Below are 14,485 nucleotides of genomic sequence, written 5' to 3'. Positions count from 1 at the left end.
AGAAATATGGTGAATATGATTGAAGCCTAGTGCCTTCTTCCAGCTGACTCTCTTGCTGCTGGAAATGAAGCAAGAGTGATTATTGCAAGTGATGTAATCAGAGTAAAAAGTGTTCAGTGTTTACTATTAAACTGTCTTCCATCTCTTTTGACTTGTTTTGTGATTTTTTTGAACGTGTACGTCCATGTCAGGTACCGCTAAACCAGCAGAGATAGTAAACCTGTTGTATAAATGTAACTAAAAATTCATAGTGGACACAACATGGAATATATACTGTCTACATAATAGCTGTGAGTGCAGTGTTCACTCACATAGCCAAAGTGTTGAAAGATGTTGCTGAACTCATAGATCTTCTAGGCCATGACCCTGCAAGTTCAGGATTTTGGGGCCTGGCACCAGTACATTCTGTGTTGTCTAGGCTGCCCTGCTTAATGAGGTTCTCTGACACTGCATTTGGGTGCATTTTGGAAACCTAGTGTGAAGCTTTTATCTCTGTGCTTGTTACTTCCACAGTTTAAAGCTGAGCTTCTTGCCCTGTACCTTCTCTGATAGCCATTGCTCACCTCTGAGCTTTAGAGGGATTTGTTGACTACAGCTGAGTTAATGCCAAATGAGTGAATGTAAAAGGATAAGATTGAATAAAAAATGTTTCAAAACAATTCTAGGCATGCAGCAGATTTGAAGAATGGACTTTTAGCTGTAGTGCCCCATGGATGCTTCTGATGTGTCTGGATAAGTAGGAATTTGTTTCAGTACTAGATGTGTGTAACTTGTCACGTACCTGACATTTGCTTTGGAGAAAAGGTGCATCGAACTAAAAAAAAAAAGAAAGGAGGCTGTTCCCTTATCAGCAGTCTTAAAAAAATGCTTTTTGCTCCTGCTGTAATAAATGAGTTTGGAGTTTGTTTCCAAAGAGATGAGGGAGGAGACATTGCTAATCTTTCACTGCCAGGAGCTGGTGCCTCTTGATTAAGATGGGTATATCGTTGAGCGACATTGTGACTGTTAAGCTTAGCGACTGCGTCTCTTCATTTTGAAAACTTATGTTTTAACAATACATGTTTTGGATTGCATAAATGACATTTAGTTTTGTATGTAGATTAGTCAAGTAATTGCCTTCAGTATTATGGATTGAGTTACAAATGTTATGTAAATGCAGAATTGTGGTTAACACATTTTTATTTGTTGCTGCTTGTATTTCCATTTGTCATAGAGAAAGTAATTGCATACCTTCTATCTTACAGATGTGCCTCATATAATTGAAGAACTCTGTTATCTTCAGAAACATTAATCTCTGAAGTGCCCAACTGATAATTTTCCATTTGAAAAGAAAGTTCAGAGATTTAATAAGAGCTTGGCTTAAACATTTGCTGTTTGCCATAGGTTAGGTGCTTATTTTTTGTATTTTCTCACCAACCACATACTTTAAAATTCCCATGAGAACTGCCAGTAGATGGGAGGGTTTTTGTTGTAATGGGGCACCTGCAGCTGGACGTCTGTATAGCTCCTGTTATTACTCATTCTTCTCTGTAGGACTTTCCCTGCACTGCTCGCAGCAGTAGCACCAGAGAAGCTTCAGTCAGTGTGCACAGCTCAGTTTCTTCTTGTTTCCTCTGAACTGCGTATTTTCAGGGATCCTAGGGACATAGCGCAAGCATCTCTGTCCTTGCTGGCTCTCAGGATATTTTCTTTGCCTTGTCCTCTTCCATTCTGTTAGCCAAACGGTTTTTAGGTACCTGAGGGACTGAAAGGTGAAAACTGCCAGGAACTATTACAGCAGAAACACAACACATACTGGCTCTTTTTGATAACAGAAAAAAAAGGTGGCGTGGACTTCGCCCGGGTTCTGCGGGTTTTGGAGTCACGTGTGCCGAGTGTCTGTATTCCTGGGAGTGTGATTTTTGCTGAAGAAGAACATTGTGTGGAATTGGCAACAAGACCACTGTGAAGCATCCAGTGCTTTCGAAGATGATTTTTTTACTTAGCATCCACAATCCTCTGTAGCACCCCCTACAGTACTGGATATCAACAGAGATGATGGGAACTGGAAGGGCAAGGTAAACAGGATTGCCCTACTGTTCCTGGCTGTAAATCCTCACGAGGCTCCCTGTGGGAAAGTGCTTCTGGCACCACGGGCAGGGGTGCTGCACTGGGGCCGTTGCTCAGAGGAGGGCATTCAAGCTCTTTGCTCACTGCTGACAATTTTAACCGGCAAAACATTATCCCTGAGGCAGCACAAAAAACTACTGTGCAGCTGGTAGGAAGGGGCTACCTGGATGGCAGTCTGCTGCTTCTTCCCCACCCCAAGAAACGCCTTCTGTCAACAGGTCATAGTTTAAGAATAAAAAAGTGCAAGCTTGAGGTGAGTGAGATGGTGTGAATGGATTTTCCACCTGTGGTGGAAAAGGGACAACAGTGGGAGGGACTCTAGTCCCACCTCCCATTGGGGATCACATCATGGGGAGCCACACACCAGCTCAGCCAGTGACAAATCCCTGTGAGAAGTCCCATAAGAAAGGCTTCATGTCAACAGGACTACAAAATCCTGTTAAAGCTGAGATAAGCCCTTAACTCCCCGGAGCCCTGCAGCTTAGGTAGTGAAATGTGACTTGAACACTACTGGATGATCCCTGTTTCACCACAGGAAAGTGTAGGATGCTGCCAAAGGCTGTAAGGAGGTCAGCCTTACATTGGGCTTGCATTATGCCCAAGACGTCCAAGTCGTATGTCTATCCATGTCATCCTGCAGTATGGCACTGTCATTGCCAGTCACATGCCATAAGTTTTGTACTGAGTGTGCAGGACCTCAGGGCCAAGGTTTGACGTGCCTGGTCCGGCTGGTCTTTAATGTATGTTACTTGGTTTAGCTATGACAGCAGTTTCTCTAACCAACCAGGTGTCTATTGCTAATTTGCTTTACTCTTTTACCCTTGTGTATTACAGCCATGGTTTTTTAGAGGTAGCAGCAACAAGCCACCATTCTGTGTAGAATGAGGTATTTATGGCTGTAATGTAACAATTCAACATAGAGATACTTGATACAGTCTATGTGGCCTTGAGAAGCGGAGACAACAATGTAGTGTAACGGAGCACAGGCATGGGGTGACAAGAGATGGGGCACAGGCTTAGCACTGGGATCCCACTGCTATAAACAATTCACCAATTGTCAATTAAAACAATGCAGACCTCGATAAAGCTGGTTTTAAGGGTGAAAAAAGAGAAAGAATGCATCGTATCTGGGATTTGTAAACGTATATAGTTCCTTATCTGGGACCTTCAATTATTCTATCAGCTGTATATTGAGAAACAGTTACTTTGGGTGGGAGTATGGTACATTCCAGCTGTTTAGCTAACATAGTAGCAATGGTGGGGCTGTGTTTAACACCTTGGGACAGGCAGATAAAAGTGTATTATACTGCACCCTGAGTAAAAGCAATCTTTGGTTTGTCTTGCTCTTGTATTAGGAACATATGTTTTATAACTGGCACTCCCATACACAGAAAAGCATGTCAAACTTGTCATGTTGACTATATCTATGATGCAACAGAGGCAGTGGAAAGGCCAGTGTTTTTATATCAACCCTGATAACCAATGCTTTTTTAAACTATTTTTCAACAGCCATCCTAGGCTGTTATATGGCAAATGTTTCTCTTTTTTCTCCTTCACAAGTCCTTGAGGATTCAAACTTCATTTCACTTACACATCGCCGTATTTTCCTTTATGGTATTTTCCAGGAAAGTCACATATGTTATACAGTACCTTTTAAAATTATCTAAAGATCAATATGCATAAGTTCCTTATTTTAGCTGTTGTCAGTCTAATTAGTTAACAGGGCTGCTTCATATATGCTTCATATATGACAGCAGATTTCATATATGACAGGAAACTTTGGGGAAGGGGGAAATCTGAGTTTAAAAACTTTCAAAGTTTACACATTTTTACTTTAAGTTTTACTAGGAAACCATTCTTCAGAAATCCAAGTGTGGGGCAAATTTGCTTGGGTTAATTTGCTCTTTCCTAGTTTATAAATATAAATATTGTAATGAACTTTCCTAGTTTATAAATTGCCGTATGGGCTGGCTTCCCTCTGCTAGGAACATCACCTCCTTTTTTTGCAGAAGGCAAGTAGAGAAGGCAGCGTTTTTGTGGCTGGTTCTTCTTGTTGCCAGAACTGTGCCTACCTCACAAGCCCTTCCTTGCACTGGTATGGCTACCATCAATGTATTGGAGGTTATTGAAACAAAGGCTGTGTTGATATGACATTAAAACTGTATTTTCCAGAAGGACATTTACAGAATTGTAGAATTATAGAATCCTAGTTTGGGTTGGAAGGGACTGTTAAAGGTCATCTATAACCCCCCTCCTCCCACCCTGCCCACACTGAGCACATATTCAACTACATCAGGCTGCTCATAGATAATAGCCTGAATAAACCAAACTTCTTAATTGTAATATTTTTATTTGCTTCTTTATAAAAATTCTGCTACTTGTTCCTGAAAACATCCCCGTGGGATCAGCATGTGCCTCAGATGAACTGAAGGAAGGTGAGTAAAAATCAAAACTGACAGCTTCTGGAGTCCTGGTTTGCAAAAAAAGAACATCAGAAGGCCTAGCATCAGAAAGAACAAGTCTTCCAAGTTAGGACTATAAAGCAGCATGCTGCTTGGGCTGCAACAAAGAATTTACAACCCAGTAAGTGAATTTTGCTCAATGAAGAACTCTGCTGTTGTCTCCAGAGGAACAGAATTAGTTTCCAACTGGGGATTTATCCCAGCTCCGCCCTCAATGCGGGATCTATTTTTTAGTAGTTGAACCGCTCATAGGAGAGCGAATGTCACAAAAAACGAGTATTTGCTGTCATCTAGTGGTAACATTTATTTTAACAACTATTAGCTCTGTAACAATGCGATTTTAGTTTTCTCCCAGGAAATGCTGTATCTGATTTTGGTTTTATGCTCTTTTCTAGGTAGTAAAGGAGAGGATTTATGAAATGCTTTGCTCCTTATTTTAAAACTAAGAGAATCCTGACTCAATTTTTTTTTTTTTTATGAAGGACTTTGCTGATGAAGGACAATTGCAAGATTGAATGATGATGTCAAAGGGGCCTGAGAAAGTAAACTGTACCTTTGTCTGTCCTTCCCCACCATCATAGGAAGAGGTATAACTTTAACCATCTTCAAACACAGTGGAGAGAGTGTTATCTTTATAGTACTTTTCCCCCACCCCTCCACCCCGCAGTGTTATTGATGTTACAGGATGGACAGGGATGCATGAAATCATGTCCGTCTATAATATATCATGCACAGTGGATGTGCTGAGTTGCAGCTCCTATTGCTCAGTTTAGTTCTGCAGGTATTAATAAAGCTGTAACAATTTATACTCTTTGAAGAACAGTCAAATAAGCTTCGCATCACTTAAGGCAGTTACAGTGATGTCTGTTAGATGTCACATGGACAGGATGCTCTGGACAGGACTGGCCAGCAGAAAAACCAGGAAACCCACAAATGTTAAGCCTGGTATGCTGCATTCTGTCCCAGGTCTGGTGTGCAGGAAAAGACGCACACAACGCTGCTGAGAAAGGGTAGGATGGAGGAGAAATGAGGCTATGCCATAATATACCCTTGATTAAGAGATAATACTAAGAAAAAATTATATGGGGTCCACAAAGACCCACTTCCGAGTTTACGTGAACCTCTTTTTAACTATCTGTGTTAAAGCCATGTGCATTATAAAGAGAAAGTTACATTGTCATATGTTTTCCAAGTATGCTTCCATCCCTTTCCACTTGACTGTGATCTTAGGAAAGCTGAAAGACAAGTTGTAAGCTTTGAACCATGAACACCCCGGAAGAATTACTTACTGTTAAGGCCAGCTTAGCTTCCACACTAGAGAAAAGCTAAAAATAAAGGTTCAGAAATGCCAGGAAACCACCACTTTGGTAGGATATTTGCTGGTTAATCATGTAGCCATGGGAGAGGCCGGAAAGGAAATAGCATCACTGACAAAATCTGATTCAAAGTAAAACCTGACAGGCAAAGAGCAACAAAAGCAAGTCAAACCAGCATCCTCAGTACAAGTGGTAGGTAGAAACAGCCCTCTGCTTCTGTGCAAGGGGAGCCATCTGGGAAAAAGACCTTGTAATTCTACAGTAAAGAAATCAAGCTGCATGTTACTTCTCCAAATGCGTTGTGGTCTAAAAAAGATCAAGCCAGTTCCACGACAGACTCATTTTTTAAAGCAAAGACCTCAACCAAGGCATGGACTGCAGGTATAAAAAGATCCATTAACTCAGTGTCTCTGAGTTGCCCTACTCAGAGGAAATGCCCTACTTAATACCTGCAATTGATACTTCATTTTATTTTAGCTAAGTTTCTATGGCAATTGTCAAGTACAGCTACACTCGTTTTCCAGAGGGCATCAAATTTTTGTTCCACTTACACTTTCACAGGGTCTAAGGAGTAAGATCTGAAATTACCCTGGATTTATCTGAGGCCAGATGGAAGGCCAGGCAACACCACAAGCAGAAGGCACACCAAAACTCAAAGGCTAGTTTGACTGACTTACAAAGACATACATCCAGACGGATATCCCTAATTAAGCACCCTTCCTGGCTTGCAGGTCGTGAGAACCGAGACCGAGCTTCCCAGAGGTGAGCCAGAGGATATGGTAGGTCACAGAAGGCAAAAATAAATGAGATTTCTGCGGCCGGACACTCCAAGAGCAGACTTTAATACAGACCAGACATGCTCACAGCAGGAGGCGCTGCTCGACCGCTTTCCACACGGCTGGTGGCACCTGCAGCTGTGAGGGGTTCTGACCGCAAAGCAGGGCTCCCGCACAGATGTTCGGAGGCACACTGAAATTACACCTTTGACTCATTGTGTGATGTTTTTCTGGATCTTAAAGTCAGCGGTTCTTTCTGGATTATTTGTATCAATTTAACATACTGCTTTTATGTCTATCTGATCTCACTGGTGGCCAAAGAAACAACCAGAGCCGCTTGACTGTGGAGGGGCTGTTTAGCAAACACAGTTTATTTCTGTAAGAATTTTCTCTTCTTTTCATCAGCCATAGTCGGAAGATAAAATTAGTTTCCTGGAAAAATCAATTTTTCAGCTAGAATTTGGAGTAAGTATGCTGAAAAATTACTTGACATGAGATGGGGACTCTTAAAAAGAGAAAAATCCCAACTGCTTTGTCCAGTAGTATTCCCCGAAATGGCAGGGCCAGAAACAGCAGGCAGAGAAGTGTGAAGTTAACAACGTGTTTTTCAGTGGGTGCAAATACTAACAAAGGAAACCTTTAAGCAACTATGCAAAGTGATTAAAACCATGATATTGACACTTAATAAGGAATCACTGGAATTCTCTGTGGGACCCTTTCTTAAAATAGGGCTTTTTAATCCCTAGGTCTCGAAATGCTTTCTAAAAGGCCAGTGAACTTGTTCAGTGAACTGACAGACTTAATTATATTGTGATTTCCCTAAAAACTCATAAGGAAAACTGCTACTAAATTCCCCCACCTTTGCTTCTTCCCCTCTCCCTCCTCCCCACCCTCATTGAAGGAGCTGTTTTTTCATGCTGCTTTCTTCTTCCATTCTGTAGTATTCCTGAATAGTTTTAGTCTTGGGTCCTTGTCAGAGACACTGTGACTCAGAGCAGGAGTGATGACATTTTGTTTTTTCCACCAAAACACATAGTTGTAGAAGCAAGTATACCTAAGATAAGGAATCCCTGTACCAAACAACCATTATGTTGAGCATGGATCTTCCTTCAGATGTGTTTATTACCAGAAGTGGCACCAGGGGAACATTTCCTGCTCTTTTTAAACTTTGTTTATGTTTTGACTTAATGTTAAAATCTCAAACTTAAGTGAATGGACAGTAGATCTGCACTATAAATTCAATCTCTGCTTCATGTACCAATCTGTTAGAACAGCAAGAAACCCAGTATTCTGTCTGTTACTCTTATTGCCTAGCATCCCTGGAGCTAGTAGATAGCCAGGAGACATTTGAGAATGTATTACTTCTGCATTATCACTGCCCAGCTCCCAGTATCAAACCATTGTGCCTCAGCTGAGGTTTTCATTTTACTTAATTTCAGTGGCTAATTCCACCACTGAAAAGCATGATCATACACAAAGAATGTGCTAGCCTGTAAGGAGCAGACTTTAGACCATGAGGTAATTTTTATGCCAGGGTTCTGCAGTGCCCACGTGGGTGATCACATATAGAAGGCCATTCAGTTGGCAGTAGCTGTCAAAAGGCTTATTTTGTCATGCCTATAGAACATGATGTCACCCGAGCGTTACAGCCTAGAGGGCCTAGTTTTGTGTCACTCTCATTGGGTGCAGCGGTAGTACCTATTTGTCACACCTCTGAAAATCAGACCTGAAATTTGCAGGTCTGTGGAAGAAGGACTGGTTCGTGTTTTATCCATGCATATCATGTGCCAGCATGTCAATCATATGGATGAAGTTTCCATTCTTAACCAGTGACATAACTGGTAAATAGCCATAAATGGAAACATAAGGCTTCCCAGCGTATACAGAGTAAGCTCCTGCTAAATCAGGCCTTGATGACACAGTGCTTACTTGGCAGTACAAACAGCTTCTTGAACAGAATGTATCTACCTCCATCACACAGTCTAGCAAGACTGTGGTGACTGCACACTTACTTTTACATATAGTAAGATAAATTAAATTATCTATTTGCAGTCAGAAAAAAAAGTATGAAGCTCTTGACAGTGGGCAAAACAAAGGATGTGAAGCATCCTTCTATGTTCAGCACTTCCACATGGAGCTTGTGTAGGACTCAGAGGATCTGTCGCTTCCTGAGCAGGAACTTAAGCAACTAATTACAAAATGTTATTATTTGAGAATGTCAGTATTTTAGATGGCTTAAGTATATTTCCAGATTTTGTGGAGAAATCACATGGGATACAGGTCAGACATCTTTGGGTTTTTTTGGGATTGCATCTCTGCTACATTCATTCTGGGCATTAACTATGTTGAAGCATATTTATGGGGTAGCAAGAGAGAACTGTACTGCAGAGGGTCCTCTCCAAGTGCCTTATCCTCCCATGAGAGAGAACCCTGCAGCTCTTTCCTGACCCTAGACTTTCCCTTTCATTCCCATCGTAGCTCTTTTCCACCCTTGAATCATGTTACTTCCCCATCTGTACTTAATTAAATGACAGCAACAAACATTGCATGTGCTGAGGGTTCATCATTCTACCCTGAACTTTCTGGTATTAATTTATTTTTAATTCCCACACAGGAAAAAAACCCCAAACAATCACATCTGTATATAAATCCCAACATGAAGTCAATTGAAAAATGCAGACTTTCTTACCAGAAGACACCCTCTGCAGATGTCCTAACTCCTAATACTGGTGTCCAAAGAACTGTACAAATTTCACAGCTGATTTCAGTGATTGAATCTAGCAGCTGTTTAACAAAGGTTACTGAACAATACTGGGAAAAACTTGAATTATGTACTACTTACAGCATTTTTATCAATGAGAAGATGTAATTTGTGCAAGAAGCATATCTGCTATATGCTGGATTTCAGACATCCAGCAAAATCTGCTGCACAGCAGTGCCTGTTTCAGCCTACATGGCCATTTAGCAAATCTAGCATGTAGAGTGTGACTTCAAACATCTGTTATTATTTCCCTTAATCTACAAGCAGTGCATAACAGGTGACAGGTCTAAGAAAGCTGTGTGAATAAGTAGAATGGTGCTTTCACTAGTGAGGTGACATATTCAGAAGAGGCACACTGCATACCCCCTTGTAGGACTGGAGAGAAGGCTGACTTAGACTCCCAGGAATTACATTTTGTTTCCTCTCCCGTGCTGGTGAGTCACATTCCAAGCTGCTGTTAAGGCAATAGGAGAATTAAAGTGTCAGCTGCTTCCCCTGCTCGTTCCAGTCCTGGCAGCAGAGGCTACACCAGCAGTGGAGCTGCTGAACTAAATGTGGCAGGACTAGAGCGGGGACAGACGCTTGTGTCCATGTTCAGATTCTGCTTCTTCCCCACATTGGCAAGAACCACCACATGAGGGACCTGTTGTTCATACCCTTGCATAGCACCTCATGGCCTCTCATTCAATCCACTTGCCCAAGTATTTCCATGGAATTACTTGTTTAAAACAAGAATGATGGGACTGGTCTGCCAGTAACACTGGGAAATGAAAAACTGCTCGTAATTCTAAGCTATCCAAAGCACTAATTTGAGTAGACATATTGTTAAGAGTTTTGAGACGGATATTTATCTTGATTTTACTGCTGTGCACAGAACTGTTTGAATAAACTTTCCACAACTTTGTCTTTGGGCATCTTGGGGAATGCTGTTTTTACAAAATTTGCTTTCTCTGTTAGGTTAATGATTGTTGATCTTCATTCCTCTCTTCCTCAGTCCCTTCCTTCCTTCCTTCCTTGTTTTTTCCTGATTTGACGGATAGTAACAGGCAACTTTGTCAGTCAGACCCAACTTACACATCACGAATTGCTGACACAGCAGTAAATCAGTTGTCAAGTATGAGAATTATGCTTTCAGGGATTTTTTTCCTGTTTGGGCTTTGTAAATCAATTTGCATGTAAATTTGTAGGAAAATGTTCCTTAGAACAATTGCCCTGTTTCACAGTAATTAGAGATACACAGCTGTGGTGAAACACAGTATTTTCTGGCGATTAAGTAAAATTTCCAGAACCTCACTGAATTGTGGTATCCACCAGATCACAAGAACTACTTCTCAATAAAGCTCTTCTGCAAGGGAATTAATGTTCCTGTGAGAGTATAAAATAGACTTTCTCTTCCTTTTCTAAACATTCTAGTAAGGCTCACATAGAAAAGCTTTCATTTGTGAACTGACAGACAAGACAGATCAAGTGAGTCAAAATACCTAGAAACTTTTCAATTTTATTTTCTCTTTTTAGTTTTTTTAACTCGTAAGTTATTTATATTTTGAAACAAAGGCATTGCAAGTCAAAGAAAATAAAACATTCACAAGTAGGAAATACCTCAAGGACTTAGTTTTAAAAATATTTTTGCTTCTACTAGCAAAACAATATATTAACAGAAATTGGCCATTTTATTTGCGTGTTTTTGACAGGCCAACACTTTATTTTAGAACTTTTCTGAAAAATGCTTTTGTTCAATAGCTCAGGTAAACATTCCTCACCTCATAACAACGCTATTGTATGCTGTTCTTCAAACGATAACTACGCTACAAGAGTAATTTCAAAATGCAGTTCAGTGCCAGAATGAGAATTTGAACTTCAAAGTATGGCACCGCGAATAATGGCTGCTGAATTAATTCTGAGTATCCACATTTTTATCACAAACACATGTTGAATGAAAGAACTGTAAAAATGTTTTTCTGTCTAAAATTAGGGGTTTATACTAGTGTCGAACTGTGAACTTGGTAGTCCAACTGAAGGAGCAAAAGTTGCTTAGTTAATGGTGCTGGTATAGTACTGCTGCAATGTTTGCAAGACAATACAAAAGATTTTTCCTTGACAGAAAGTAAGTTTCAGGTCTACAGCAATTTCTTGTGTATTAGCATCACATCAGAACTGGGCTGGACTTCCATAATCTACCTTTTACAAGATCCACTAGTTAAGTAGTTCCTGCCATCTTGCAGAGGGGACACTTCTGGTCACCAGGTCAACTGAATTAGAGTGGCTACAGAGGGATTCTGTTGCTGTGGGACTTATTTCTTTCCTTTAAGTCAACACAGACAACAACCCAGTGCCCAGATCAGAGTATGAAAGGAAATGACGTAAAGGCACCAGTACAATGCTGGTAAAAAAAAAGCTGAGAAAACATACAGAATTATAGCTCTTAGAGTAATTAACACTGCCTCAGTCAATTGCATGAGATGAATTATGGCAAACACCTCAAGGCTTAGGAATTAAGCAGCTTTAAGAATCAAAGGAAAAGTTGAAAACGTTCCTGAACTAGACAGCATATGTCAAACCCAGCTTGCAAAATTGCCAGTCAGACAGCTGATTTCTTTACTTGAAAATAGAATAAATTTAACATGTATCCTACCACTCCATTAAGTTGGTTTTATATTTTAATAACCTTTCAAGAACTAGCTCACAACACAGTATGGTAATACTATGAACATATTTAGCTGTTGTTTTCCAAGAAGGCATTCCAGGCTTTTAATATTATCCCATATTGATAATTATTCCTTTGTTAGAGATACATAGCAGTAATCACTTAATGTACTGTAATACGAGTGATTTACAGAGACCTCCACTTTTCAAAGAGACCTACTGAGAGTAGAACTTGCTTGTGCGACTTGCATTGCCATAAAAGAGATTTTGAAAACCTTCCCCAAGTATAATTCTATCAACATAGTGCTAATCCAAGTAATAGAAAATGGAAACATTTATTAAAAAGATGTATAAATGCATTTACTAAAAAATGTAAAATAATGTTCCATTTCTTCAGCTTTTGCACTAGAACGTTCAGGATCTCTACATTAACTTGTTCAGGCTTTGCACTGCTACTGTTAAGGCTGATCTTTTTTTTGTTTTTTTATTTGTAACAAAACCTGAGCTTCTTATGAAATAGCATGGCTTTGGGAACATTAGTTTTCCAAAGTATTACAGCAATCACAGGAAAAGAAGAGTCACATAAACTTCAGCTTGGACTTACGTCAAGCAGAGCTTAGACTGAACTGAAAAATGTATAGTGTTTTTTACAACCCATTACACTCTTGGTAGGGTCAGTCAAGGTGATGCTTGAACAGACAGTGAAACACTTTTTCTTTATTCTTCAGCACTGTTTATGTAAATGATACGGGCAAAGAGAAACACCTCTGGAAAACTGTGGCTGCTCGTCCGTCTTAAATGTACATTTTGCGAATGTCAGAGTTTGCAGAATTTTTACAACTGATTCAAACTTCAGTATTTTCTTCCAAATGCTGAACACATTTTCCCTATTCAATTATCTATTTCGAAGATCATTACTTTGCTTCTTACTTTGATCATGATGTTTTCCTTTATTTGGCACTTGGAATTTACCATCTGCTCTTCCTAACACTTTTGACCTTTGTTGCTGTTTCCTTGTTGAGTACTTGCTGTGGTAGATACCAGTTATCTGATTCCATTTCAGCTTTCACTAATGCAGACTATATGTTGAGCCTTCATTATTGGCAGTGCCCAAAACTACTTAAGGTGTAACAGCCTCATGTGTAGCTGTGCTTTGCTTACATTAGGGGTGTGAGAACTGTCGTGTCCAAACTGCAGAATTTTTTCTTTTGCTATTTCAAATGCATTCTGAATGAGTACAGGAAGCCACAAATGTGACTACAGACTAGGAGATCTAACAAAAGAGGAAGCTGAGATTACTGCTTCCCCGTATCTGCTCTGGCTCTCTGTCAGAGTACATGGCAGTATATACAGTATACAGAATTCATGTACCTGCTTCAGTGGATTAGCTTACTTAATTTAAACTGTTGTTCCTTAACTACTGCAGCATGTAGAGTGTTCTACTGTGAAGGCAGCGGTCACTGCCAAAGGGATGTGTGAGTAGCTAGCAGTCACGTTTTACACTGCCATACTCTATCTGATACAAACCACTAAAGAGTCTGCAGAGACAGGGCTCAAAACCACGACTGAGTTCTTCTGGTTACCATTCATCAGGTGACTCTCACTGACTCTTAATGAACTCTTAGTTTGTGAAACAGAGGAAAGCATTTCACCCTGTGTTTGCCTGGCCACCTCCTGTCACACAGCTAACGCATCATCTTGTTGAGCTGTGACACTCACTCCACCATGCTTCTGAGCACTTTATGATCAAACTCCTTCACAGAGACTTGAAGAATGCCTTACAAAACTATTTCTGTCTGTTCAGGTGCAGGTATGCATCAGGAAATTCTGAAGCACCATAACGACAGCTAGGTTACATGACTTCTTTTTCCATCTCTCCAGCCAACAGAATTGTCCTGGTTAAAATACTCTTGTGTGGGCCCAGTGTGAAACAAGCAGTTGGGTGGAAAATTCCAGCTGATGTTTGACAGTCATAAACATCTGTAAACACAACCTTTATACTGGGAAATGTCAGGCATCCTCAGGATTGCCAGTGCCACCACCTCTGCATTTAATTTAAGCTGAGTGAATATATACGTCAGTGAACTTGGCCTCACCGCAGCCATATGGAATACCTTAGTTTTTCAAATGGAAAGACACCTTCGGAGGGTTTCTCAGCCTTACTGGGAGTATGCCTGGATAGAAACCAGCATGATCAGGCCAGACCCTTCCTGTATAACTCGGCTCCTGATGTGAAAAAACCAAAGCCCAAACTCGTCTATAAGCTTGCTTACTACTCAAGAAACGTGCTTTGGAAATCGATTCCCCTTGCATAAGGTTTAGCAGTGAAAGAACTTGTTAATGCTTTTATTGCCTGTTCTTCCGTTCTCATACGGGACAGTAACAGCCCCGGTCCTGCCCCAGCGTGGGGCCTGACCG

This window comes from Nestor notabilis, unplaced genomic scaffold (assembly GCF_000696875.1).
Source record: "Nestor notabilis isolate BGI_N333 unplaced genomic scaffold, ASM69687v1 scaffold9839, whole genome shotgun sequence".
Taxonomy (NCBI): Eukaryota; Metazoa; Chordata; class Aves; order Psittaciformes; family Psittacidae; genus Nestor; species Nestor notabilis.
This window is presented reverse-complemented; position numbering follows the sequence as displayed.